The 26,946-nt window shown below is 37.9% G+C and overlaps 1 protein-coding gene across 2 annotated transcripts in view; it reads left to right on the forward strand.

The window, feature by feature from the left end:
- Positions 1-2,555: 2,555 nt before the first annotated feature.
- LOC127409650 (alpha-(1,6)-fucosyltransferase-like) overlaps positions 2,556-26,946 on the forward strand; it is a 115,292-nt gene continuing 90,901 nt past the window's right edge. Inside the window, exon 1 of one of the 2 annotated variants that reach the window (XM_051644358.1) lies at positions 2,556-2,660. The gene's annotated coding sequence lies outside the window, so the exon portion shown is untranslated. Of the gene's footprint in view, positions 2,661-2,943; positions 2,984-26,946 lie in introns of those variants that run through there. The other variant, XM_051644359.1, reaches the window with a different exon arrangement.

Below are 26,946 nucleotides of genomic sequence, written 5' to 3' on the forward strand. Positions count from 1 at the left end.
CTTGTGTTGCTTTTTTATTTTCGTCTATCTGAAAATATTGTAAATAGTGCAAATTGTATTAGTATATGTTGAGGGCTGTTTTGTTTAATGTATTGTTTCTCTCTCTCTCTCTCTCTCTCTCTCTCTCTCTCTCTCTCTCTCTCTCTCTCTCTCTCTCTTTGTATGAGAATTGTAAGGAAGTTCAGGTATGGTGTTGAGTTTTTGTTTTTATTTGTTTGAATTTTGGAGAGTTTTTTGGTTTATTATATTTTGCCCCCCCTTCCTTTCTCTTCCTTTGGTAAATGTGAAATAGTATTTCACAACAAGTTACTGACAACCCCAGGTTAATTTCAAAGATTATAAATGTTAATTCTGCTAATATTTCAATTTCAGCAGAAACTAGTGGAGCATGTTTTCTATTAAATTTCATGCTGCACAATATTTGCATTTGCACTGATTTGCATTATTTATGAGGATTTGAACCCCTAGAGAGAATATGAGGGTGTTAAATTATCACAACGGAAAACTCTACAGTGTGTTACCATTGAATTAGAAAGAATAGCTGCTCAAATTAAAGAGAATTCAGTCTAGTATTCATTATTCAGTTTTGCTGAATGAAAACTTTTCATTTGCAGAGTAGAAAACAAAATATTACAAAAGTATTTTATTTAAGCATTCATGTTGACTGAACACAATATGCAAGACACTGTACATTTTATTTTATTATTTTATTTGTTATTTAGTTAAATGTAAATCTGGGTTTGTCAAACTAAGCATGTTGGTAAATGGTAATAATATAATTTATTTTATTGGTTTGTCAATATGTTGCATGTTGTAAATTGTGTAAATTCCCTGTTACCATTGTAAATGTGTTTTAACAGCAGATGGCAGTATCTTAATACCAGCTGCCCCCACAATGTATTAACACTGACTGAATCAAATCAGAAAATGCAAAACCCTTGATATACGTATATCATTTATATTGATAGCATCACAACATCAAAGCAGTTATTCAAGTTTTAGCATTCCAAAAAATTAAAGTTGTGTTATTATTATTATTATTATTATTATTATTTATTTTTTATTTTTTTTGTAAACGTGCACTAAAGTTTCAGGGTAGTTCAACAGGTTTTTGGTGTGCTAACAATATCCCACATTAATATCCAACAAAAATGTATTTTATTATTTTCGTTAAATTGTTGTTTTATTTTTTGAATAAATGATTTCAGTGTTTGATGGTAGTTGGTTTTTGGTGCATCAAAAGAAATCAGCATTTTATTATAAAATATAAAGCAAACACATAATTAAGTTTCTGAATTGCAGTTTTTCCACATTTAGAGTGTAAATAAATAAATAAATAAATAAGTAGGCTTATGAGTACTCTCATTTCACAAACAGAAAAAAAAGCAAATAACATATTTGAATATTGTATCATTTGCATTCAAAATGAATACTGTCTCTACAGAACATTTTCAAAAACATAAAAAATAATCATATTAATGTAGTAATATTAAAATAATATTATTCATAGTAACATTTAACAATATTAAAATGTGAAACTTATTTTTATGTTGGTATAATACATGTGTATAATATACAATTATTACAAATTTATATTATAAAAAAGTTTACATAATTTATAATAGGATTGTTATAATAAAGATATATTTTATTTAAACTATTATATAATACAAAAATGCATTATACAAATAATATGAAAACGTTGTTAAAATTATTATACAATTTTATTTAAATTATTTTAAGAAATTTAAGTACTAAACAATCACTATACTAATTAATATAATATATAAAATAAAATGACTAACCACGCAAAAACATGCAGCCACAAACACTGCTACTGTTACAATACTTAAATAGCATAAATTATTATACTATTTTTATTTAAAATATTAATAATTTTTATAAGATAGTTTTACCTTATACAAATGTTTGCTATAAAAAGGTCATTAAAATAGTCATAATAATATTGCATAATATTTTTTTATTTAAAATATTATAATTTTATAACATATTTTGTATATTTAACAAATGTATTATTTAAAAATTAAAATGAAAATTAAATTAAATTAAAATTATGATCACATTTTATTCCAACTATTACATATTACATGATGTAATATAAAAATGTTTATATTTTACAAATATATAATATAAAAATTATTATAATTGTCAACAATACGAAATTATATTTAAATTATTATAAGAAATGTGTTTTGTATAAAAGTATTATAAAATGTATAATATAAACATTTCAACCACAGAAAAACACACAGCTACAAACACTGCTAGTTTTTAATAATATTAAATATTATTAAAATAATAATAATAATAATACTTTATATACATTCTTATAATACATTTGCATAATATAAAATGGTTATATACTATTACAATATTTTATTAAAGCAGTGTGGGGATCAGAGTCAGTGTGAACGGGTCCCGGTGAGTGATGATGATCAGGTGGATCGGCTTCGGTTGGTGCGGCGCTGTCATGCGCACTGAATGACTGCCGCTCATGGTGCTGCTGCTGCTGCTGCTGCGTGAGTTTGTGTTCGCTGATTTCATCTCACACGCACACAAACGAGCTCGCCTCTCCTGCATCCTTCCTCATCTTCATACTGAGCGCATCTTCCTCCGGCGCACCGCGGCTGTGTTTTAAGGTATGTGAATTTCTCTCTAAACATCAATGAACGCATGTCTCAAATCTGCTGAGCTGCCTGTGTAGACGGCGTGATGGGACATCCTCCGCGCGTGCAGCATGTCTGGGCATCAAAAGACGCGTTACGAGTCATCAGCATTTTGGGGCATCATCATAGTCTTGTCAGCAGCATGTTTGGACATCAGCATAGGCGCTTTCCAAGACAGCAGCATTTTGGGGCATCTACATGGGCAGTTCTTAGTTAGCAAAAATGTTGGGCATCATCATAGACAGTCCTAATCAGCATCTTAGGCATTTTTGGGGGGCATATAATATACTTTTTAAGTAAGCAACATTTCTAGGTATCTTAAGAGGCAAGTCCTTAGTCTGTAGCAGTTTTGGCAGCATTTTTAAGCATAAACATAGGCACATTCCAAATCATCATCATTTGTGGGCATCAACATTGGGAGTACTGGGTTAGCTGCACTTTTGGGCATCATAGTTGGCAGTTCCTTGTCAGCAGCATTTTTGGGCACCATTAGCATGTGCACCATCAGCGTAGGTAATTCTGCATATATAATACCCCCCAGAAATGCTGCATGCACCTATGAAACCCCAAAATGCTTGTTATGGGTATACAGTAGCAGCCTGTTGCATTGACTCTCATGTAAGTAACATGCTGGAGATACAGTTCATCTCTGCAGATGCTGATGTGGGGCTTTATTTTAGGACTCTATGAAGTGTGTGTGGCTTTTGTTTACTGCTTGACTGACTGCATACACTCACAGCTGATGTTGATATAGTGAATGACAGTATTGTATTAAGGTGTGACCCTTAAATCGTTAATTAGTTATTTCTGCAATTGTGATCGAGATGCAGAATGGAACGGACCAGCATAATACTGCCAACTCTCCAGGAACCTGTGTACTGCACGCTCTCAGTCATAGGCGTGGGAATGAATTTTTGGCAAAGGGTGCTGCAGTTTAGGCGGACGATATACACATGCATGTGCAACGAGGGCATCAGAGAACCACGTGTCTCCCTGGGGATCATGTCTTTCACCATACACACACACAACGCAAATGGAGCGTTTTCACCAGCATTAGTTATTCTACCACATTAAAAATGATAAATAACCATAAAACACAATATAATTATTCAGACAAAATAGCAATTTAAATTAACCCAGATGCTAAAATATTAAGCTATTAAAAAAATGTCCTAACTGCTACTTGAAGACCCCAATGTGGCCTTGTGCTCAGGTGTTGCTAATAAAGGCCTTCATGAGATTTTCAATATCCAAGGTGTGATTGATCTCCTTGTGTATGTGCAGTAATGTGTGAATCTTTTGTTGGATCATTTTACTTCGTAGCCAAGTAAAAACGAGCTCCAATAACTTTAAATACATACGATATGAAGCTTGCAGAATGGCCGAGCACCGCTGTCTCATTGTGCGCAAAGTGTTTCAATTACATTAACATGCTTTTGTGCAAACAAACGGAAAAAAGGGACTAGTATCCATCACAATGGCTCTCTTTGGTCAAAGTCTTTCTAGCAAGTCTGTCCAGTGTCGGCCATCTTTGGAATGCTTTCGGGAAGCTATTTCCAGTCATGCCAGTGCAGCTCCTATCTACTTGAATGGGGAGAGACTGAAATCTCAAAAACGGTTGGTCAAGATTACGATCAAAGAACATATTTCAAAACAACAATAACATTTTATAATATTGGAATCATAAATTGTGCACCTTTACCTCAGATTACGTTAAAACACGCAATTTTCCCGGCTTGTTTAGCTAATGCGCATGCGCGTTCTCGAGATGATTGACAGGTGACGTCTGTATCTAAAAGTTGATTCGCTCTTTTACCTGTAAGGAGGGACTTCCTTTCTACATCCATTGACCGTTGGGCGCTAGAGCTTCTTGGTTGGACGTTCCAATTTCTCCCATTTATTTAAATAGAAGTGGCCCGTCTCTGCTAAATAGTCTCCGCTTTAGTCCGGCAGAGCTCTGCCCACATGCATAACAAATCTCTCCGAAACGTGACATGATTTTTAACATAAATGACAGATATACTGAAAGCGAAAATTGTATTAAATACTGCATAAATGCAATGAAATATATGAAACCTTGTTGATACTATTTTTCAGTCTTGCTCACTGGGGGGTGCTTACGCACCCTCAGCACCCCCCTTCCCGTGCCTGTGGTCTCAGTTCATGTGGAAGTTAAGATGTTGTCAGTTCATGTGGAAGTTAACCACAAATTAGTCTCTAATGCATCTAAATCTTTATGGAAATATAGAGTTTATTGCAGAATATGAGCTGTTGAAGTAATCTTGTTTGGAATCATAACAGTCTTCATTATGTATCTTAATATTTCCCATAGGTTGAGTAGAATAAGTACCGACTTGTGCAGTGAGATGTGTTGCTGACTCTTTGTTTTGAGCAGTAATAGCTTTAGGGTTTTCAGAAAAAAACAAAAAACAAAACAAAAGCAAAGATATTTGATACTTGGGCTGAAAAAAGTTTTTGCCTTTTGATAATATCTGATACCTCAACATTTATGTATTTGCTCTAATACTGCTTAAAAGATATTTCTTTGTATTTGAGTTTAGTAATTTATGCAGATGTTGTTTTATATGGAAGCCAGATCCCACTACAGAATAAAAAAATATAAAAAGTTATTCTGACTCCATATCTCACAGTTTCAATTTTGACATCTCACAACTGCACCTTTATTTCTCACAATTGTGACTTTGTGTCTCGCAATGTTGATTTTATATCTCACAATTGTTACTTTACATCTTAAATGTCTAGTTTATATCTATAGTTGCAACTTTATATTTTGCAATTTTAAGTTTATATCTCGCAGTTGCAAATATATTTCGCAATTTTGAATTTATATCTAGCAATTTCGAGTTTATATCTCACAATTGCAACTTTTATTTCTTGTAATTGTGACTTTCTCTTGTGCAGTTAAGTTTATTTCTTGTGAGTTTATCTCTTGCAGTTTTAAGTATGTCTCGCAGTTGTGATTTTACATCTCACAACTGCAATTTTATTTCTTGCAGATGCAAGTTTATATATCGCAGTTGCAACTTTATATTTTGCAGTTTCGAGTATTTCATAATTGCGAGCTATTGCAGTTTTAAGTTTATATCTCACTATTGCGAGTTTATCTTTTGCAGTTTTAAGTCTATATCTCGCAATTGTGGCTTTATATCTTGCAATTTTGAGTGTATATCTCGAAATTGCGACTTTATATCTTGCAATTTTGAGTTTGCATCTCGCAATTACGACAAATAAAGTCACCGTTGTGAGATATAAAGTTAGAACTTCCTTTATTTTCCTCATCCCTGGCAGGATCTTCCATAGTTTTAGGAAAGCCACTTGCACATGATATAGATTTATCTTATATGTATTTACACTGTGTGTGTGTGTGTGTGTGTGTGTGTGTGTGTGTGTGTTTTTCTGTGTATATGCCCTCAGCCTGTGTAACACACCTGTCTGTCTTCATTTAAGTGTAATGGCTCCATTAAACACAGCAGTGATGGTGGTTAAATGTGATGGAACATTCTAGAAGGACGTGGGCTTTGTTCTATAGGCAGTGTTCACAATTGATTGACTTGTATTCAGACATTTTTTTGCCAAATGCCCTGCTGGTATTTGCAGTTGTTTGTGTTATTTAGCCTTCATTTTTAGCCTCTATGTTATTATGTACATGCTTACGTAAATTATTAATTTTATTTTTTTAATTTTATTTATACATATAAGCCTACTGTTAGTTCGTGTAGTGTGGTTATTGTATTTGTCTCAAAAGATGTCTGGAATGATTTTGTCAAGAGCAGGTCACAAACATAATGAAAAGAAATAGCCAATGCTTGGGCAAGCAAACCGTAAATCTAATTGATTAGAACAGTAATAGCTTTAAAGACATGTGCACACATCTTAGCGTAGCATTAAGGTCAGGGAACAGTCTTTATACTTTCTCGACTGGTGTTTGCGTGGCATTTTTGATTCACTGATGTCTTGTGATAGATCTTCCATCCTTGATATGGATGATCAGAGAGTGAGAAGGTGATTGTAGTTGACCTATGCTGTCCTTTGATTTTTGTGGAGAAATTATCAAGGTATTTCCTCTGTAAATTGGGTATGAGACACCCGGGGCGATGCGCAGAGTTGTCTTAAGCTTATCGGTTGCATATTAATGCATTTTCACGTGTCATCATGTGACGGGGTTTCTACAGCATCAAGAGTAATTGTCTCCGGCTGAATCCTGCTGATTCTGCAGAATAAATTGCTGCATGTCGTTTCATGTGCAATCGCTGTTCAAGCATCATACTGACTGTCTAATCTGGGCAACAGAAATGTCTATCTGTCGGTCTAGTGAACAGGCCAGTCATCATACTGTGAATGTCTGGAGTGAATGATCAGACAGAACTGAATCTATATTGTAATAAAGCCGGTCCATAAAGACATTGATAACTGATTGTGACAAGGTTCGTGTTTGGGACAGATAAAGGAGGAAGCGGGAGCTGGTTTACACAGTCCACGTAAGTCACTTTTTATTAACGTAAACGCAACACACTTTCTAACTTGATGAAACACAAAACTGCTTTCCAGCATAAACGGTATCACACATCAGTTTTCCAGCACAACACTCTTAAACACGTACATGCAGTCTCTGGGGTGCAACTCTCTTCTCTCTCTATGGACTGGGTCGCTTTTATCTCCCCCATCTCTCACTGCGAACATAGAAACGGTAATTAGTAGCAATTCATCTCAGGTGGAATTCCTTACCGCTTTCTCTCTCTCCAGACGGGCGCTCGACTACGCTCCCACCTCCACATACCCCCACTGCCCAACTCAGGCCGGGAGAACTGTCTGGACTGCCTACTCCAAACCCCCCCCCCCCCCTCCTTTTCTGGAGAGGAAATCTGCAACAGCCATCTGTGCTCCCGGTCTGTGGACCACCTCAAACTTAACCGGCTGGAGTGTCAGGTACTAACGGGTGATCCGGGCATTGGCATCCTTCATGCGGTGGAGCCATTGGAGCGGGGCATGGTCTGAACAGAGGGTGAATGCTCATCCCAACAAATAGTAGTGGAGAGTAAGGACCACCCACTTGATGACCAAACACTCCTTCTCTATGGTGCTGTACTTCGTCTCTCTCAGAGAGAACTTCTGACTAATGTACAGCACTGGGTGATCCTCCCCCTCCACCATCTGGGACAGTACAGCACCAGCCCCCTGTCTGACGCATCCATCTGTAAAACAAAAGGGAGAGAGAAATCAAGGGAGTGCAGAAGCGGCCCACCACAAAGTGCAGCTTTTACCTGTGTGAAAACCTGTTGGCACGGCTTCATCCACTGGACTGGGTCTGGAGCTCCTGTTTTAGTGAGATCAGTCAGCGGGCTGGTGATGTCCAAATAATTAGGCACAAACCTTTGATAATAGCCAGCCAGCCCCAGGAACTGTCTCACCTAGTTTTTGGTCTTGGGTCTCAGGCAGGCCGCAATCGCTGCGGTTTTATCAATTTGGGTTCGCACTTGCACATGCCCCAAGTGGAACCCCAGATACCATACCACCACCTGCCCAGTTGCGCACTTCTTCGTGTTTGCTGTGAGCCCTGCTCGTCGCAGTGACCTCAGAATGGCCCCCAGATGCTACATGTGCTGCTGCCATTCATTACTGTAAATAATGATATCATCCAAATAAGCAGCGGCATACACAGCGTACGGTCTGAGGACTCTGTCCATAAAATGCTGCAATGTAGCCGGGGCCCAAAACAACCCAAACGGTAGGGTCACAAATTGGTGTAACCCAAACAGTGTGGAGAAGGCCATTTTCTCACTGGACATCGGCATTAAGGGGATCTGCCAATAACCCTTTGTTAAATCCAGTGTCAAATAAAAGCAAGCCATGCCCAACTGATCGAGTTCATCAATATGAGGCATTGGATACACGTCAAATTTCGACACCACATTGACTTTCCTATAATCCACACAGAACTGGACCGAGCCATCGCTCTTAGGCACCAGAACCACCGGGCTGGCCCAATCACTGTGGGATTCTCCCATATCGAGCATGGCCTTTAATTCTTCCCATACTACCTGTTATTTGTGTTTGGTTAACCGGTAGGTCCGAATACGTACCACTACTCCAGAAGTTGTCTCGATGTGGTGTTCTATTCCCATAGCCGATCTTCCCTGTTATACAGCCAGGACTGACATTCTTGCGTCTGTAGCAAATTCTCCTGTGATAGACGCCCCAGTGTGTGGAGTTTTGCTCTCAGGTCAAGAACATATTGAATTTCATTTTTGCTTTGTGAAAGTCCCCTTTCCTTCTTGATGTCTAACACGCCACGGGGCTTACGCCAATATAACAATTAAAATGGGGAAAAACCTGTGGAGGCTTGCGGGACCTCTCGCACTGCAAATAAAAGGGGTTTGAGACACTTATCCCAATTCCGAGCATCTTTGTGCATGAACTTACGAATCATATTCTTTAAGGTTTTATTAAATCGTTCGACCAAGCCATCCTTTTGTGGATGGTACACGCTTCTCCAAATCAATTTAATACCCAACAACTCATACAGCTTACATAGTGTACGTGACATGAAAGTAGTGCCCTAATCAGTGATGATTTCTTTTGGAATCCCCACTCGGGAGATTATCCTGAAGAGTGCCTCCACAACACTACATGCTGAGATGTTGCGCAATGGCACTCCTTCTGGGTATCGCGCTGTGTAGTCCACCAGAACTAATACAAAGTGGTGCCTGTGTGCTGACCATTCTAATGGCCCAACGAGGTCCATGCCAACTCTGTCAAAGGGAACCTCGATCAACGGAAGAAGGTGCAATGGTGCTTTTGGAGTTGCCAGCGAATTCACCAGCTGACATTCGCAGCATGTCGCACACCACTGGCTAACATCCCGCAAATGCCCGGCCAATAAAAACGGACCATGAGACGGCTTAGTGTTATCCCCTGTCCTAAGTGACCCACCATCAGACTATGATGAGCCACCTGGAACAAAATTTCCCGACGGCTCTTTGTCCGAGCGTCCTGCGTCACTTGATACAATAATTGAAATATACAGATATATGAGTGCAGTGTGCGGCTGAAGGCATTGACCATCAATTACTTTCACTTGGTCAAATGTATGCTTAAGGGTTTCGTCTTGTGTCTACTCCAGAGAGAAATCCCCAGTGGGAATTTCCCTAAGGGCTGGGGAAGCCGAGGCTTCCCCCTCCCTTACGTCATCCTGACGCGGAGCTGACGTAGACGGCCCTGGCTCTGCCTCCCCAGTCAGCACATTGCACACCCCACACCATCCCACTGTATTGCAGGACCCATCCACACACAACCCCTTTAACAACATTGAAAAAGCCAGCCAATTAGTACCCAAAATTAGTGGATGGGTTAAGTGGGGACTAACCACAGCCTCAATATTATGCTTTTGAAAATCCATTCAAAAATAGAATGGTGATGGTCACTACAGGATAATCGTAAATATCCCTGTGCACACATCTGACCCTCACCCCGATTATTTGCATCCAATGCCCCATTTTGAACCAAGCATTGATGAATGGAGGTTTGGTTACAACCTGAATCCACCAAGGCTTGGTATGTACCCCCCTAATACTCACAGGTAATTGGTATGTCCTGGCTTGATCGGGGTGGCCTGTGGAGTGTCGGGGACCCGGATCAACGTCTCCACCTCCATCACCGGGCACTGGTCTCAGACGTGTCCCGGTTCCCTGCAACTCCAACAGACCGGCCCAAACCTCAAACCCACACCAGTGGCAGCAGCTTCCCCCACCTTAGAGGAAGAATGGGCAGAGCCGGGGGAGAGAGAAACAGGAATGTTAGTGCACCCCTGAGGCCAGGAAACCGGTTTTGGGAGATTGATCCACCGTTTCCGGGTGAACGCGATAGGTCGGAAGGAAGAAGGGGAGGGGAATACGCTGCTAACTGGTCTTCTGCCAACTGTACTGCTTCATCCAGTGATGCCGGTCAGTGGCACTGGACCCACTCCGCTGCTACAGAAAGGCCTCCGGATCATCTTGTGCCCCCAACTTCGCAAGCATTACATGGGGGTTTGCTGCTGCCAGGGTCGTGGTGTCCACCCCCTCTTGGGGTACCAAGCTCCGCAACACCCGTCGGTCCTCCTCTTGGCCTCAAAGCAGCGCCTTAAAATGTTCTTGCTGCTCCGCCCACAGATCCATGAGGGCCTGGTGTTGAGCCTGGTTGATGCTGGTGAGGGATCGGAAGACTTCCTCCAGCGGCGAAGACTCCATAACAGCATATCCTTCCTCCATTTCCCGAGTTTCAGCACCAGTGTGACAAGGTTCATTTTTGGGGCAGATTAAGGAGGAAGCGGGAGCCGGTTTCCACAGTCCATGTGAGTTACTTTTATTTAACGTAAACACAACATGCTTTCTAACTTGATGAAACACAAAACTGCTTTCCAGCATAAACGGTAACGCATCAGTTTTCCAGCACAACACTCTTAAACACGTACATGCAGTCTCTGGGGTGCAACTCTCTTTTCTCTCTCTCTGTGGACTGGGTTACCTTTAGCTCCCCTGTCTCTCACTGCGAACATAGAAATGGTAATTAGTAGCAATTCATCTCAGGTGGAACTCCTTACTCCTTTCTCTCTCTCCAGTGGGCGCTCGACCACGCCCTCACCTCCACACACATTTTCTTAAACGTTATTTTTGCCTTGTTTTGCAGTAAAAATATCTAAACTCTCTTTAAACATATTTTTTTCTCTCTCTTTAAATTTTTTTTTTTTTTTTTTTTTGTTCTAAATAAAGAAAGTCATACGGGTTTGGAACAAAACGAGTGTGTTAATGATGACAATATCCAATAAAACTATTCCTATAAATTCCCTAAAACTATTTTATCACGGACAACAGACTTGGGGCCCTATAAAATCCATTTTATTTTTTCACAAATTATGTGTGTTCCATTTTATTTTTTTCTGAATTCTGTGTTTTTAAGTTTTATCATCAAAAAAATTGTCTAATAAAATTAATTCATAGAATTGTAATCAAATGGAAACAGAACAAATACTTTTCAACATACCATTGCGTTCTTTTTTTAATTTTTTTTTATCAAATTAAGTTATTCTATACAGATCCTCAAAACACATTAAAAAAATATTTTAGCCTATTTTTAAGATTCACACATTTAAATTTCATCAAATAGAATTCTGATATATTTACTAAAATTATATTAAAATGTAAAATATTTAGGTTTTCTAATTTATGTTTTTATTTTAATTTCATTTGATTTAATACTCAGTTAAATTTTATGTTATGAAATTGAAATGTCTTAATCTTAAAATTGTTTTTGAGTGCAACTAGTTAATTTTTGGTCAAATATATGGCTGCACAACAGAGCATCACTATATTAATTAAAGCATTAATTAAAATGTTATTCAGTACAGCCACACTCTTGCTTGAGATTTTGCTTTAAAATTATTATTAATATGTTTTTTTATTTATTATTATTATTACTACATTGATATTACATTTTACAAAACTATATTATGTTTCTCTCTCAATTTCTTCCATTTCAGATGCCTTGTTAAATTGAGCTTTTACTTTGGTGGAAAGTGGAATGAAGCACCCTTGATTTACATGTTTTTGAGAACAGCTTCACACATTCACTTTGAAGTAGAGGTGTGAATCTTCACTTGCCTCACGATTTGATTTGATTACGATTCAGAGGGTAACGATTCGATTATAAACTATTCTCGATGTATCACGATGCATCTTGTCCTCCAATTCTTTTATTAATAATGAGCAGTTACCGTTACATATTAATCTGTGGCGATGGATGTCCAGGAATTGCAGGTGATGGCCACTCGGCTGGCGTTACGCGTCGACTCCATCACTCTGGATTTTGTGTCACTGTACAGAACAGGTATAGCGGTGTCTGTGAAAAAACTCCAAGAAGGGATTCTGTAACTTGGCTCCAGGATATGGAGGAGGAAGCGAATGCTGGTGTTTTCCACGACTGAGTAAGGGTGGAGATCCTTTGCAATAAATGTGGCAATGGATTGTGTGATCTTCTGTGCCCTTTCAGAGTTCTGAGGTAAATTTGATACCATCGCTTGTTGTATTGTTGGCTGATTAGCTGTGTTTTGCGGGGTTGCTGCTAACTTTAGCTCTGGGTGAAAAAGGGAGATGTGATTCCTCATATTTGTTGTGTTGCCAAAGTATTTAATCTTAGTTCGACATGTCTTGCACACAGCATATTTTTTATCAAGCTCATTTTTCTACCTATTTTAGTATAAACTGAAATGTGCCCAAATATCTGCCCTAGTTAGGTGCATTTTTAAGCACCGGCTGCTGCTCTCCCTCTGCCATGTCTCTGTCTACGAACATCAGACGCAAGTGCTTTGCTTCCGGAGGACATAGGCAACTTTTTATTAATATTTAATAAGACTACTTTATTTAAAAACAGTATGGCATATACTGTATATGATATTTAATTACATTTTTAAAAAATCGATTATTTTGTTTTTATGCATCGATGCATTGTAAAAACGATTATATTCCACAGCTCTAGTTTGAAGCGCGCAGCACATTCAGACTGTATAGTTGTTGTTGTTTTATTAAATATCAGCCTTTTGACGTTTAATCATCAAACTAGGACATTACAATTTTAATTTGAATAATTGTGTAATTATACATTGACTTCATCCCAAATATGTCAAGTTCCGTGACATTCCGCAGTTTATAGTTAATTCCATTTTTATGACTGAATTCCGCGATTCCATTGGTGTTTTCCGCATCGCGGAAATCATAGTACCTAACAGACTCTCCAGTCATAATGATTTTAGTGTGAAGTGGAGCTTACATTGAATATTGTGATGAAAATGTCATATGTGAAATATTTCTAGACAATTTTCTTTTTTAGCTTACAGAGAAATGTCTCCTGACCCCTTTAACTCGGATGTATGCAGTGAACTGAAGGCACAGAAATACTGCGTGTATAAGATCGAAGCTGCAATAAACAATCTTACATGCGCTGTCTTTTCTTTAGGTTACTCTTTGTAGTGAGATGCATGCTTTCATGTTATAGAAAGATCACAATTTTCTGATTCCGCTCAAAAAGTGAATACATGTGAATTTACTCACATATAGTTTCTTTTTGGGATTTTGATCCATATTTGCTTTTGAGTGCACTCACTTTGATGCGAGCGGGTTTGCCGTAGTGTTTGTCGCACATATGAGTGACATTTGTAAGAGGTTGCATTGATTGCAGACAGTGACTGATGCTCATGTAATTACTGTAGAGTGGTGACACCTGTTATTGTGTAGATCGCTGCAGTTGTTGAAAGTGCACATGATAATCTTTTAAACCCAGCATGCAAGAATGATGTTTTTGAAGATGAAGAGAAATGGTAGAATCTTGCAACTTAACAGGGTAGTTCCATCATCACTTACTTACCCTCGTGTTGTTGCAAACCCTTTCTTTTGTGGAAAACAAAATGAGATGTTAGATTAAATAATACCGATAGCCCATGTTATGTTCCACAGAAGTCATATGTGTTTGGAACAACATTATGGTAGAATTTTCATTTTTGGGTGAACTATCTCTTTAATTCATACATACACTCACACACAAGTACACACTCACACAAGCCAAAGTAATGGACACAATGATGGATACTGTCTGTCTTCTAAGTAACATTTTGTCATAATGACCTCTAGTGTGTTATTTCTTCATCGTTTTAGTAATCTATTGGTCATTCTCTGGAACAAAAGAGTATCAGAGAAGGTAAAGTTAATTTATCTTATAATGAAAGACAATATTGAGTACTCCAATAAAAGTAACTGAATCAAAAGTGATTTCATCATAATGTCTGGAGCCAGTGAGGTGATCTGGAGCATTGTTCTGACACTGTATTGGTCGTTCAGGAATTATTCAATAACACTCTGGTCTGAGATCCAGTATCAGCCCCTCAAAGAGTATGAGAGATCCCACTGTACAGATAAAAAGAGAGAGAATAGACCCCCGGTGAAATACTAGACCTCCCAGGACTGTGAATTAGACTGCAGACAGATCAAACACACACGGCTGTCTCACGGTTTACTTATGAATGGTTAAGATGGCAGTATTTCTGTCTTTACACACAGTCAGTTAGGTGGTTGTTGAAGCATTATAGAGTAAATATTTTCGTACTATTAGAACTGTTTGTAGTAAAACAAGCTATTTTGCATTTATCATTTATTATTCACTCCTTATTTGCAGATTGTTTATGTTTAGTTGCATTTATTCTAGTTGAAACTTTAATTGTAATTATTGGTCATTGCCAAAAAGGTTGTCTGGGATGATAAAAATGAGAAATCTTTAAACAAATCTAGCTTAAAACACACACGTAATCTTTGTGTCCAATTTGGTGTCATTAACTTAAACATATATAGCAATTTCTACAAAAAAATAAAATGTCATGTGGTGTAACCATTAAGTAAAAGGTATTTAAGTACTTTCCTTGCACCTTGAATACATGAGTGTACACAACTTAATCATTAATTACAATATAGTTTTCTAAAAATTTGAGGTAAATGTTTTATTTTTTTATTTTATGAATATTTGAGTCACAGTTGTTTTTAGTCACAGACGTTTTTGAGGGTTACACCACAACAAAATGTACCGTTTCATAAAAATTTCAAAATATTCGATTATATATCATTTTAATTTTATATAAACATTTTAATCGCGATTAATCATAGATTTTGAAAGTGCTGAAATTTGACACTAGATATGCTTCTTTTCCTGTCAAAATGCATTTAATTCCATTGTAGGAAAGAAAACAAAACAATATGTAACAATATAATGCTTCATTAACATATTCCAAACAAAGCCTTCCACAGTATTAAGATAGAAATGCACTAAAATAGCACCAATTCAAGTAACATTAAACGATACCCAAAGTCTGAGTTTGACTAATTTGAAAGAACTAATTTCCTCATAGGTTGAATATTCATTGCAATGGGCATTAAATCTCTTAGGGTGGGTTGCACCAACAAGGATTAATCTTAAATTTAGATTAAATCAAGGTTTATCTGATAACTTTGTTGCACCAAACTTTAAACCTTGTTTAAAAATAATCAGGGTTACATTTTAACCATCGATTTGATCCTGATTTAAATTTTACAGTAAATCTGAATTAACTTTAATCCTGTTGCTCCAATACTTTAAACTTTTATTTAAATCTCAGTTAGGGATTAACTTTAAACTTGCAGCTGAGGCAGTTTAAATGAAAAACAGACCTACAATTAAACATGACTGACTAGGTAAACGAACAGTGGATGTGCCCTCTGAGAGATGTTCATCATATTATTTATGTTTATTATGGTCTTTTATAATTAACACGTTAAGCTTTTTAAATTAATTGCATGTGTTAACGCGTTAATTCTGACAGCTCTAAACAGGGTCATAATCACAATATACATTTCCCCCCAATAATCAGATATGGCCAGATTGTCCCCCCCAATAATTGATATGCTTGTTGCTGTTCTGCTGCAGTTCATTATGAATCGCTGTCTAATTGTCATTATTGTTGCAGGAATAAAAAAATGGTTTTAAAAAGTAAAATTTTTAGCGTGCTCAGTAGTCTAACACCGCTCGTCAATGTCATTTGAGATAGCCAATCAAATTGATGAAGGTGGGACTCAAATTTAAGAAGCTGAGAGGGAATGTTGTGGATTATTCCAGCAGCACGCATGCATCAGTGTCAGCAGTTCAGGTTAAGAGTGTTAGTGTCATTTAAGCTGTCAGTATGTAACTAAATGTGCAACGTTTGCCCACTTTTTTATGATTGAAATGTTGTACAGACCGACAGTCATTTCCAAGGGTGCAAACTATATTAACTATTTGGCAAAATTTGCAGTTTTTAATTATAAATATGTCACATACAGTACGTGATTCGTATGTCATTCATAATTGTGAATGTGAAAGCATTAACGGAGCAGTTTACAGCATATCAGGCTCAAGATAAAGAGCGAATGTGTGTGTATTGTAAAGGACTTGAATGAATGTGGTTTTTGAAGTACCGTTTTTTGAAAATTCACTTGATATTGTCTTAGAAAATGATCAATAACACACACAGTAGAGCATTATCACCCTCAGATTAAAACTACAACATGGTAAGACCTGTGACTTGTGGCTTCAATTGTGCTTTTAGGTTTTGGCAAGGACAGTGTCATATATTTTTTATGCAAATGTTATTAGGTAATAATTTAGTCAATGTAAGATTTTCTAAATAATTTATTTGTCTTTAATTAATTCTGAATTTTCTACAGCATCTCCTAAGAGTCTTCTTGAGGATGAGCCACCAGTTAAAGGAGTAGTTCACCTAAAAATGGAAAATTTACTTTTACTCACTCATTTACTCACCCTTTTGTTGTTCAAAACCCACATCCTGTTACTTTTTCTTGGAACATAAAAATAGATATTTTAAGCAGCTCTATTCCATAGAATAACAGTTCATAGTGAGCAGGAGCTGTCGAGCTTCAAAAAGGACAAATACTATAAAAAGTATTAAAATACTTTCCTTGCACCTTGAATACATGAGAGTGCACACAACTTAATTAATTACAATATAATTTTCTAACATATTTTTCAAGGTAAAAAATATTTTACACAAATATTATGCATTTTTGAGGATCAAGGTGTTTTTTTTCAGGGTTACACATGAACAAAATGTGTCATTTCATAAAAATGTCAAAATATCAAATTTCTAATTTATTTTTATTATTTCACTCTCAGTCTTGAGGGTCTAAAGGGTTCTTCTCTGGGTCTTCAGTTGTTTCACCACTTTTTCTCTTTTTTTTTTTTTTTTTTTAAAGAAATATTGATAAAATATTATTCTGCACTACTTTTTCAAGAATTTCAGCTTAAAATTATTTGACTTTTTATTACTGTCTCTGGACGATTACACCACAGTACATTTTTTACTTTATGCCCCAGAAAAAATATCAAAATGACTTTTTTTTTTATTTTATTAAAATTGTTATTGATTCATATGCACATGACAGTGGAAAAACTCAACACATATATAAAGAATCAACAATTTACATTTAAACCCCACTAATACAATCCCACCCTGATCCCTAACGAACACCCCTGTGGTCCCACATAACACACACACACACACACACAATCCAAAAAAAAAAAAAAAAAATATATATATATATATATATATATATATATATATATATATATATATATATATATATATAAATAAATAAAATAATAATATGCATACATGATTAAACTAAACTACACTCTCCACATCCCCTCCCCGAGAGTCCCCCAAAAAAACTAAATATTTGCCCCATTTTTTAACAAATAAGTCCCTAAACCCCAGCCTTCTACTTACCGCTTCCTCAAATGCAGCTACCCTCCCCATTTCCACACACCACTCAGAAAAAGAGGGTGCTCCACTTGACTTCCAACCCCTTAAAATTACTTGCCTGCTGATCATGAGACTGGTCAGAACCCAATTTTTAATGTGATAATCCCCTAAATTCATGACTGCCCCATCACCCAAAATACAGAGTCTGGGACAAAGCAAAACCTGAATGTTCAAAACATCACACAAATAACTCTGTATCTTAACACACCCCCAAAAGACATGGGTAGTGTCTCCAACTTCTGATTGGCATCACCAGCAGGAGGGTGTGTCCTTATGACCAAGCCTATATAATCTAGAGGGGGTCCAATAAAATCTATGTAAAATCTTAAATTGCATAAGGCGAACCCTTGCATCTCTAGATACAGACTTGACATTTTTCAAAATTCTAGTCCACACTCCATCCTCCAATACCAAATTCAAATCTTTCTCCCATACTCTCTTGAGAGAAGTCAAGGCTCCATCCCCCAGACTCTGAATTAGCAGGGAGTAATACACTGATGCTTCATGACCTTTTCCAAAAGCAGCAATCACCTCTCCCAAAGCACCTGCCGCTTTAGGGGGGTGTGTGCTACTCCCAAAAACAGTACAGAGCATGTGGCGCAACTGTAAATACTTATATAACTGAGATCTGGGAATCCCAAAATGATGAACCAAATTCTTAAAAGGTCTCAATACTCCACTCTCATATAGGTCGCCGAGTGTAGTAACCCCCCTCACAATCCACTCTGACCAGCAGAAAGGGGACTTATTAATACATAACTTAGGGTTCAGCCATATGCTCGAGGCAACATTTAAATAAATATCAGAATTAAATACTCTGGTCACTCTTGTCCATATCACGTGCAAATGTGAAATAATGGGTTGTGATTTAACTTCTCCGGTTACTTTCATAGGCTTTGCAGTGGCAAAATAGGGGCAAGGACTTCCTGTTCAATAGAAAACCAGGGAGGGGCTCTTTCAGGTGGAAGCGACCAATGAGCCAAATGCCTGAGGCCAAACGCATAATAATAAAACAAAATCTTGGGTAGGCTTAGCCCACCTTTGTCTATCAGCCTATGTAACTTATTAAAATGCAATCTGGGATGTTTACCATTCCAAATGAAGGACTTCACTATGCTATCAAATTGCTTGAAATAAGAGAGTGGGACATCTACAGGGAGAGACTGTAGCAGGTAGTTAAATTCGGGAATACAATTCATTTTAATAACATTAACCTTCCCAATCATCGATAAATGTAATGAAGCCCACCTGCCCACATCACTCAAACCTTTTTATTAAAGGGTCAAAATTAACTCTAACTAAATCAGACAAATTTGCTGGGAATAAAATCCCCAAATACTTAATGCCATGTTTGGGCCACTGGAAGGTGCCTGGCTGGAAAGCCGTTACTGGACAGTAGGCTGTCAGAGCCAAAGCTTCGGATTTAGACTAATTTACTTTGTATCCTGAGAACTTGGACAAGTAATTAATAATTTTGTGGAGGCAAGGCATAGATCTTGTAGGTTCAGAGACAAATAATAAAATATAATCTGCGTAAAGCAGAAGTTTATGCGCCACACCTCCCACAACCACCCCTGGAAAATCGTCCTCCTTTCTTATCGCAGCTGCTAATGATTCAAGGGCAAGACAGAACAATAAAGGGGAAAGAGGGCAACCCTGACGAGTGCCCCTATCCAGAGTAAAATAATCTGAAATTAATCCATTTGTTTGTACCGCTGCTACAGGGTGTCTATCAAGTAACTTAATCCAACCAATAAATGTACTCCTGAACCCATACATTTCCAAAATCTTAAAAAGATAATCCCATTCTACCATATCAAATGCCTTTTCGGCATCAAGTGAGATGGCTGCGACCAGAGACTGATCATTCGCTACTGACCACATGATATTGATGAGACACCTGATGTTATCAGAAGAGCTATGGCCCTGAATAAACCCCACCTGATCTATATGTATAAGAGATGTCATAACCTTACTTAATCGGTTAGCCAGAATTTTTGACAATATTTGTACATCTAGTTGGATCAGGGAGATTGGATGGTAACTTTTACACTCGCTTGGATCTTTGTCCTTTTTAAGAATCAGACTGATCCGGGCTTGTGTCATGGTTGGAGGAAGCTTTCCATTCTTTAATGATTCAGTATAAACTTCTAACAAAAGTGGAGCCAGTTCTGTAGCATAGGATCTAAAAAATTCTGCGGCAAAACCATCTGGCCCCGGAGCCTTGCCAGTAGGTAGGGACTTAATTACCTCGTCAAGCTCCTCCAAGGTTATCTCAGAATCGAGAGTTTTTTTGCTCAATCATCAGTTTAGGAAGATTTAATGGTTCCACAAAGTTTCTAATATCTTCATCAGTAGACAAAGACGTGGAACTATAGAGATCAATGTAGAATTCTTTAAAAGCATTATTAATATCAATGACTGAGGTAAAAATTTCTCCACCAGCAGATTTCACTGAGGGAATGGTAGAAAGAGACTCTCTCTGCTTCATATATCTAGCCAAAAGCTTCCCTGCTTTGTCACCCAATCCAAAGTATGACTGTCTTGCCCTGAATAACCAAAACACCACTTTCCACGACAAAATAGTATTATATCTATATTTCAATCGGGTCAATTTTCTGAGGCCATCAGCTGGCATACGGCACTTCAGCTCTGCCTCTGCACTTTTAATATTCTCTTCCAACTCCACGAGTTCTCGTGCTTTAGATTTTTTGATGAATGAGGCATACTGTATGATCCGACCCCTAAGAAACGCCTTAAGTGCCTCCCAAGCCATGCCCACAGAGGATACGGAGGATCAGTTGGTCTCCATATAAACATTGATTTCAGTCTTTAGCATTTGTTGGAAATCAGGATTTTGCAAAAGGGATACATTAAGGTGCCAACTATATGATTTCTTTTTCTCTGTATATGGCAACACCTCTAAACTCACCAGGGCATGATCTGAGACTAAGATATTTCCAATTGAGCAATCAACAACAGATGAAATGAGGGATTTGGATATCAAAAAAAAAAAAATCTATTCTAGAATAAATCTTATGGACTGATGAAAAAAATGTATAGTCCCTACCATATGGGTTCAAAAGTCTCCAAATATCCGTAAGACCAATATTTTTACACATCCTGTGAAGCGTCAATGTTGCTCTAGGGGGTTTACACACTTTTGCTTCACTATGATCAAGGACTGAGTTCATCAAAAGATTAAAGTCTCCTCCCAATATTATATCATGAGGGGTGCCAGCGGTTTGCAGCATCCCTTCAAGATCTATAAAAAAGCCCTGATCATCAGCGTTAGGTGCGTAAATATTAGCCAAAATCAACCTTTGCACTTGAATTTCAGCTAAAACAATAATGACTCTCCCTAATTTATCTTTAGTCTGTTTGAGACATTTGAATTGTAGATGTTTATTAATCAATATAATGACTCCCTTGCTCTTACTTGAGCCAGCACTAAAGAAAACATGTCCACCCCATATCTTCCCAAAAAAAAATTTCAGCTTCCTGCTGGGAGAGATGTGTTTCTTGAAGAAACACTATATCATATTTCTTACGTTTATAAAAGTAATAACCATCCTTCTTTTTATGGGGTGCCCCAACCCATTTACATTCCATGTGGAGAGAGCTAGTACACTCATATTAACATTTGACATTTTGATATAGTAGAAAAAATAAATTGTGTTTCAAAAACAAAATTATACAGACCACATTCCCCATTAGTGAAACAATCAAACCCCGAACTTCCCCCCGAACAAAACAAACAGAAAAAAGAAAAACGTGCGCATTAACCCCGCGCATGAAAGCGCCAACTGACGACAATCCCTCTAAACTCAAAAGGTCCATGAACGCCCACAAGCCCCCACGACAACCTTACCATCGGATTGCTCAATTTTGCCTCACAAATTTGTGAGGCAAAATTACATAACAGAAAATACTTTGTAAAATAAACCCCAGCCAATAGGAAGAATGAACACAAAGAACATGTAGATTCATTCACAGAACTGTCTCAAAGGTGTGATCTTCCACAAAACAAATTCCAGCTGATATAAATCTTTTCAGATTCCTCGGACAGACAAACGAATGTTCAGTGAGCCGGCTGTTATGAGTTCAGCGGATGACGTAATCATTCCAATGTCCCGTAAAAATACTCAACAAAACAAACTCCAGCCAGCAGGAGGAATAAAAAAAAAAAGAAACCAAAATGACGCCCAGCTTCCTCAAAAGCCAGAGTAAGTACAGCAACTCCACCCACTCACATGAGAAACACCCAATGGTTTACTCACCCATTGATTCAATAAAAGACATTGCCTGATTGGGACATGTAAATACTTTGCAACCGTCCTTCGTTTCTGTTCTCAGTTTGGCTGGAAACATCAGAGCAAAAGTGATCTTTCGCTGATGTAAGAGTTTCTTACATTCCTTGAACCAATCTCAATTTCTCTCTTGTTGAACTCGCAAAGTCCGGAAACAAGAAAATATTATGGTTCTTCCAAGAAAGCTTCTCTTTGCTCCTCGCCTGGCGCAACAAAAGATCTTTATTGGATGATCTCAGAAATCTGGCCAGAATCGATCGGGGCCTGTCTCCCTCGGCAAATCTGTGAGCTGGGACTCTGTGAGCTTGCTCGATTTCCAGCTTGTGGCCTGTTATGTCGAGCAGACTCGGGAAAAGCTTGTCCAGGAATCCCACCATATCTCTGCCCTCCTCATGCTCAGGAATTCCAACAATTCGAATGTTATTCCTGCGGCTTCTATTCTCAAGATCTTCAAGCTTTTCAAGAATACGTTCCAAATCAACTTTGGTCGCGGGCAGATTCGTGGTTAATTCCCTCTCCGAAGATTCCAGACAATCGATTCGTCTCTCAGCATCAGTCACTCTTGTAACTAACTCGGAGAATTTTATTTCCATCGCCATAATCGATCGATCGTATTACAGCGAGATCCTCCAAGTCAACAAGAACCTTCGTCATCATCACCGACATGTTGGAAAACTGACGCTGGATCACCTCTCCCACCGCGCCATCCAAATCAAGTCCCCGGTCTGTAGGCCTGTCGGGGCTTTCATCCTGAACATGTAAGTGTCTTTTAATGTCTCCAGAGCCCGAGGATTTTGACTTCTTTGCCATGTTTTGCCTCACATGTGTAACTGGGTGTATCAAATTTCACCAGATTATAACATGAAAATAATTAAAAATTTAGCAAAGTGCGCAGAGCTCGTCGCTCACATGTCTGCTTCTTGCAAGGCGTCACGTAACCTCTCATATCAAAATGACTTTAAACTCAGACATTTAAAATGTTCATCATTGAAGTGTTGAATTTAAGTAACTGTTTTGTGCAAATTGCATTTATGTATTTAAATAGATCTGTTAAAAAAATAAAAATAAAAATAAAATAAAATAAAATAAAAAAAAGAGCATTGCCATTGAGTCATTCATCATTTATTATATACTCCTTAGATTGTTTGTTTAGTTCGTTGCATTTATTCTTGGTGAGACTTCAAATGTATTCATTTCTGCTGTTCTTTTTAAGTGTTAAGTGCTAAGCTGAGTTGTATTGTGTAGTTGAGTTGCTCTTGTGTAACTGTGTTATGTTTCATTGCATTCAGTTGAGATGTGTTGCAATGTGTTGTGTTGTTTTCAGTTGAGCTATGTAGAGTCCAGTTTTCAGTCCTCACAAATGCGTCGTCTGACTTCAGCAACATGCGAATGGAGTCTTGTTACTCTGAGTGGAGCGTTGACTTTTGGAAAGTCCTTGATAGAGCCAGTGGAGAGGTTCTGATAAAAGCGTCTCTCTCTCTGCGGAGCTCATTTCCTTTTACAAGAATTCTACAAACATGACATTCAGCACTAACAGCCTCTTATAAGCCTCATTCTGGCATTCTGACTGCACCAAGGCCACTGGAGTCACGCGGGATGTTAGCGCGGTATGGCACGTTTCAAGTGGAAGGCCAGGCAGTGAGAGAGACAGAATAATAAACATTGCCGTTGTGATGGGAGACGTGCGCGGGAGTCATGTAGATTGCTCCTCAGGCGGAACTCTCGAGTTATATCTCTATCCAGAACTGTGGCGCATTTGAGAACTACATTAGCACGTTTTATGTAGGCACTAATGAAGCAATGTCGAGAACCATTTATGTAAGCATATCAAATGGATGGTATTGTTAAAAAATCTACTTATCAAGATATTTGTGTAGACGTTCAGAGTGTGCTAGATATGACGGTGTGACATGAAAGCAATTAAAGTTGAAGTGTGTAATTTTTAAGCTTTTTTGCTTTCTCCTCTCTAAGCTTACTATGTTAGCATCCTACCTAAAGGCTAGGGCGTGCTTTGTTTTTCACGTGCCGTTACGGCTCCCGCACAGTTGAGTGCTCAAGACTTTCAAAGGATACTCTTTTGACCACAAGTGCATACGGACATGTTTGACGCATGTGCACTATGACTGCTTTGTATTCTTCAGTCAATCCCAGGCACATGCACAAATGATGCAGCTGCGTATTTGTAAGTTGTACGTTTTTCCAAAACTTTAAGTCATTGCTGTGTAGCATTGTCGGTGCAGAGTGCTTATGGCGAATGGGATCCAAGAGTTTAGCGCACTTAACTTTTAATGTTATTTTCAATGAACACAGTCTGGGTTTATGCTTCACATGAGTAGGACAGACAGAGCCTGATTTGTGAAAACTGGTGGCACATTTGGTGACATTTGATTACGTCTTTCTCCCCTACCCTCATTGTCTTGTGTAATAATAGGCAACAGATGTTCAACTTTTGGAGCTACAGTACTTGCATTATAAAATAAATAGTCGCAATGTTAAAACGACCAATTGCAGAGCGGAAGATATGTATTTACAAACCGTGAAGGAAAAGCATGTGATATTACCTACTTGTCTACAACTGTTTAACTCATGCGCAATTTTTTAACTTGGTTGGAAGAAATATGTAGCTAATGTGAATAAAAGAGACACTTGGCAGATACAGTAATCATGTGTGTGGAGGATCAGCTGTCTATGATCATTTTGTAGAATAGATTATTATTTATGTGTCAGAGACCTCTCGGGCAGTGAATTATTTTTGAAAATCTGAGCAAATTACATGTAAAAGATATAGGCCAATGTATTTTGAAATGGAGGACATTGATATTTTTTTATGCAAATATTGACTTTTTTTTTTTTTTTTTTGTGCTTGGAAAAGTAAACCTGTGTTAAAATATTTTGGATATTTAAAATATTTATTTATTTTCTACACAGACATGTAAGACACTGTAACTTGTGTGATGTTGCTTGTTGCTTGCTTGGATGTGTGTCCGTATTGAAGAAGACCAGCTGAAACCACTTAAGACCAGCCATCCACCTTAGGCTGGTTTAGAGAGCTTCTGTGTGTCAAAAATCTCGGTGCTCAGACCTCCTGTGCCAGCGAGACTTTTGCGAATAACCTTAAAGCAGATAGTCACAGCGCGTTAGCTCCCTAAATTTGTAGAAGCGAGTGGCCACTCATTCTTGCTCTTTCATCTCAGATGAAAGAACTTTCAGCAAACTGCATTTACTTAAAACAGTCAAAGGCTTTTCAAACACAGGGCTTTGAAGAGGAGCGTGAATTAAGAAGATGACGAAAAGTAACTACCACCGAGCAGCGATTTCAACTGTTTATTTAAACACATGTAAGGAGATGAGAGACTTTTAGAAATGTCAAATTTATGGAGAAAGACGATCTGCATAATTCGACTCCGGAGCAAAGAGAGGGCTTATCAAAGACAATTTTAAAGCAAATTTCCGCCTTTTCTTGTATTTTAAAGCTTGTGTTAGTTTAACCTGTGGCATTATAGGGTAGTTAGTGGTGAATGCAAAGTTAAGAATCACTATTATTATTGCTCATACTTTCAGCCTCAAAACTTCCTCCACTGTTTCTCCTTTGTCCATGGTCATGGTTGTAAATTTAGATATTTATTGGCACGGAAAGAATAAGAAATAGTATTAGAGATGCCTGGCTTTAGAGCACGATAATGAAAAACTAAAAGCAGCTGTACTCGCCTTTTTATGATTCACAGTCCAGGCAGATGGAGGAAGTGAAATGAAAAGCTATTGCAGCTTTGCTCTTCCTGACCAATAAACTCTAGCCCGTTATCCTACAGCGATGGATCAGAGTGTTGAAATAACATCATAAGAGACTGACCTTGTGTTTGGCCTCCCATTTTATCAAGCACTATCAGATCATGTGTATTTCCTCCTGCTATATTGGAGATTTCTGGCTGGTTATCACAGACTACTCCAAACGCTGTGATATCACCCTGTGTCAAAACGGTTTTTAAAGGGTAAAACAGGATTAAACATTGCTGCACAATTCAGGAGAGTCTTATCAGAAGTCTTGCAGAGTGAAGGATGATACTACAGCCTATGAAAGCTGACGTGTGTAAGTTTGGGGCGGGACTATCTGTTTGTACGACCAATAAAAGACGGTGAGAGTCTGTTTGAAAAAAGTGGATTTATTTTGCAATTCTGTTTGGTGATGCTAGTGACACAGAAATTACACACATCAGCTTTTTTACAGAGTTCCCACCCTTTTTGACCAATGAATTTCAGTGTTTCCCCTGGGACCTTTTTCAGCAGCGGTGCTGTTGTGCACTCGTCCACGAGCCTGCAACCCCAGACCCTAAAAGGACTTGCTCCGTTGCTCACCCACACCTATCATATCGCATCTGAAGACATGGATTAAACCGCTGGAGTCGTATGGATTACTTTTATTCTGCCTTTATGTGGTTTTTTGACCGTCAAAGTTCTGGCTACCATTCACTTGCATTGTATGGACCTACAGAGCTGAGATATTCTTCTTAAAATCTTTGTTTGTGTTCAGCAGAGGAAAGAAAGTCATACACATCTGGGATGG

Source organism: Myxocyprinus asiaticus, chromosome 19 (genome assembly GCF_019703515.2).
Source record: "Myxocyprinus asiaticus isolate MX2 ecotype Aquarium Trade chromosome 19, UBuf_Myxa_2, whole genome shotgun sequence".
Taxonomy (NCBI): domain Eukaryota; kingdom Metazoa; phylum Chordata; class Actinopteri; order Cypriniformes; family Catostomidae; genus Myxocyprinus; species Myxocyprinus asiaticus.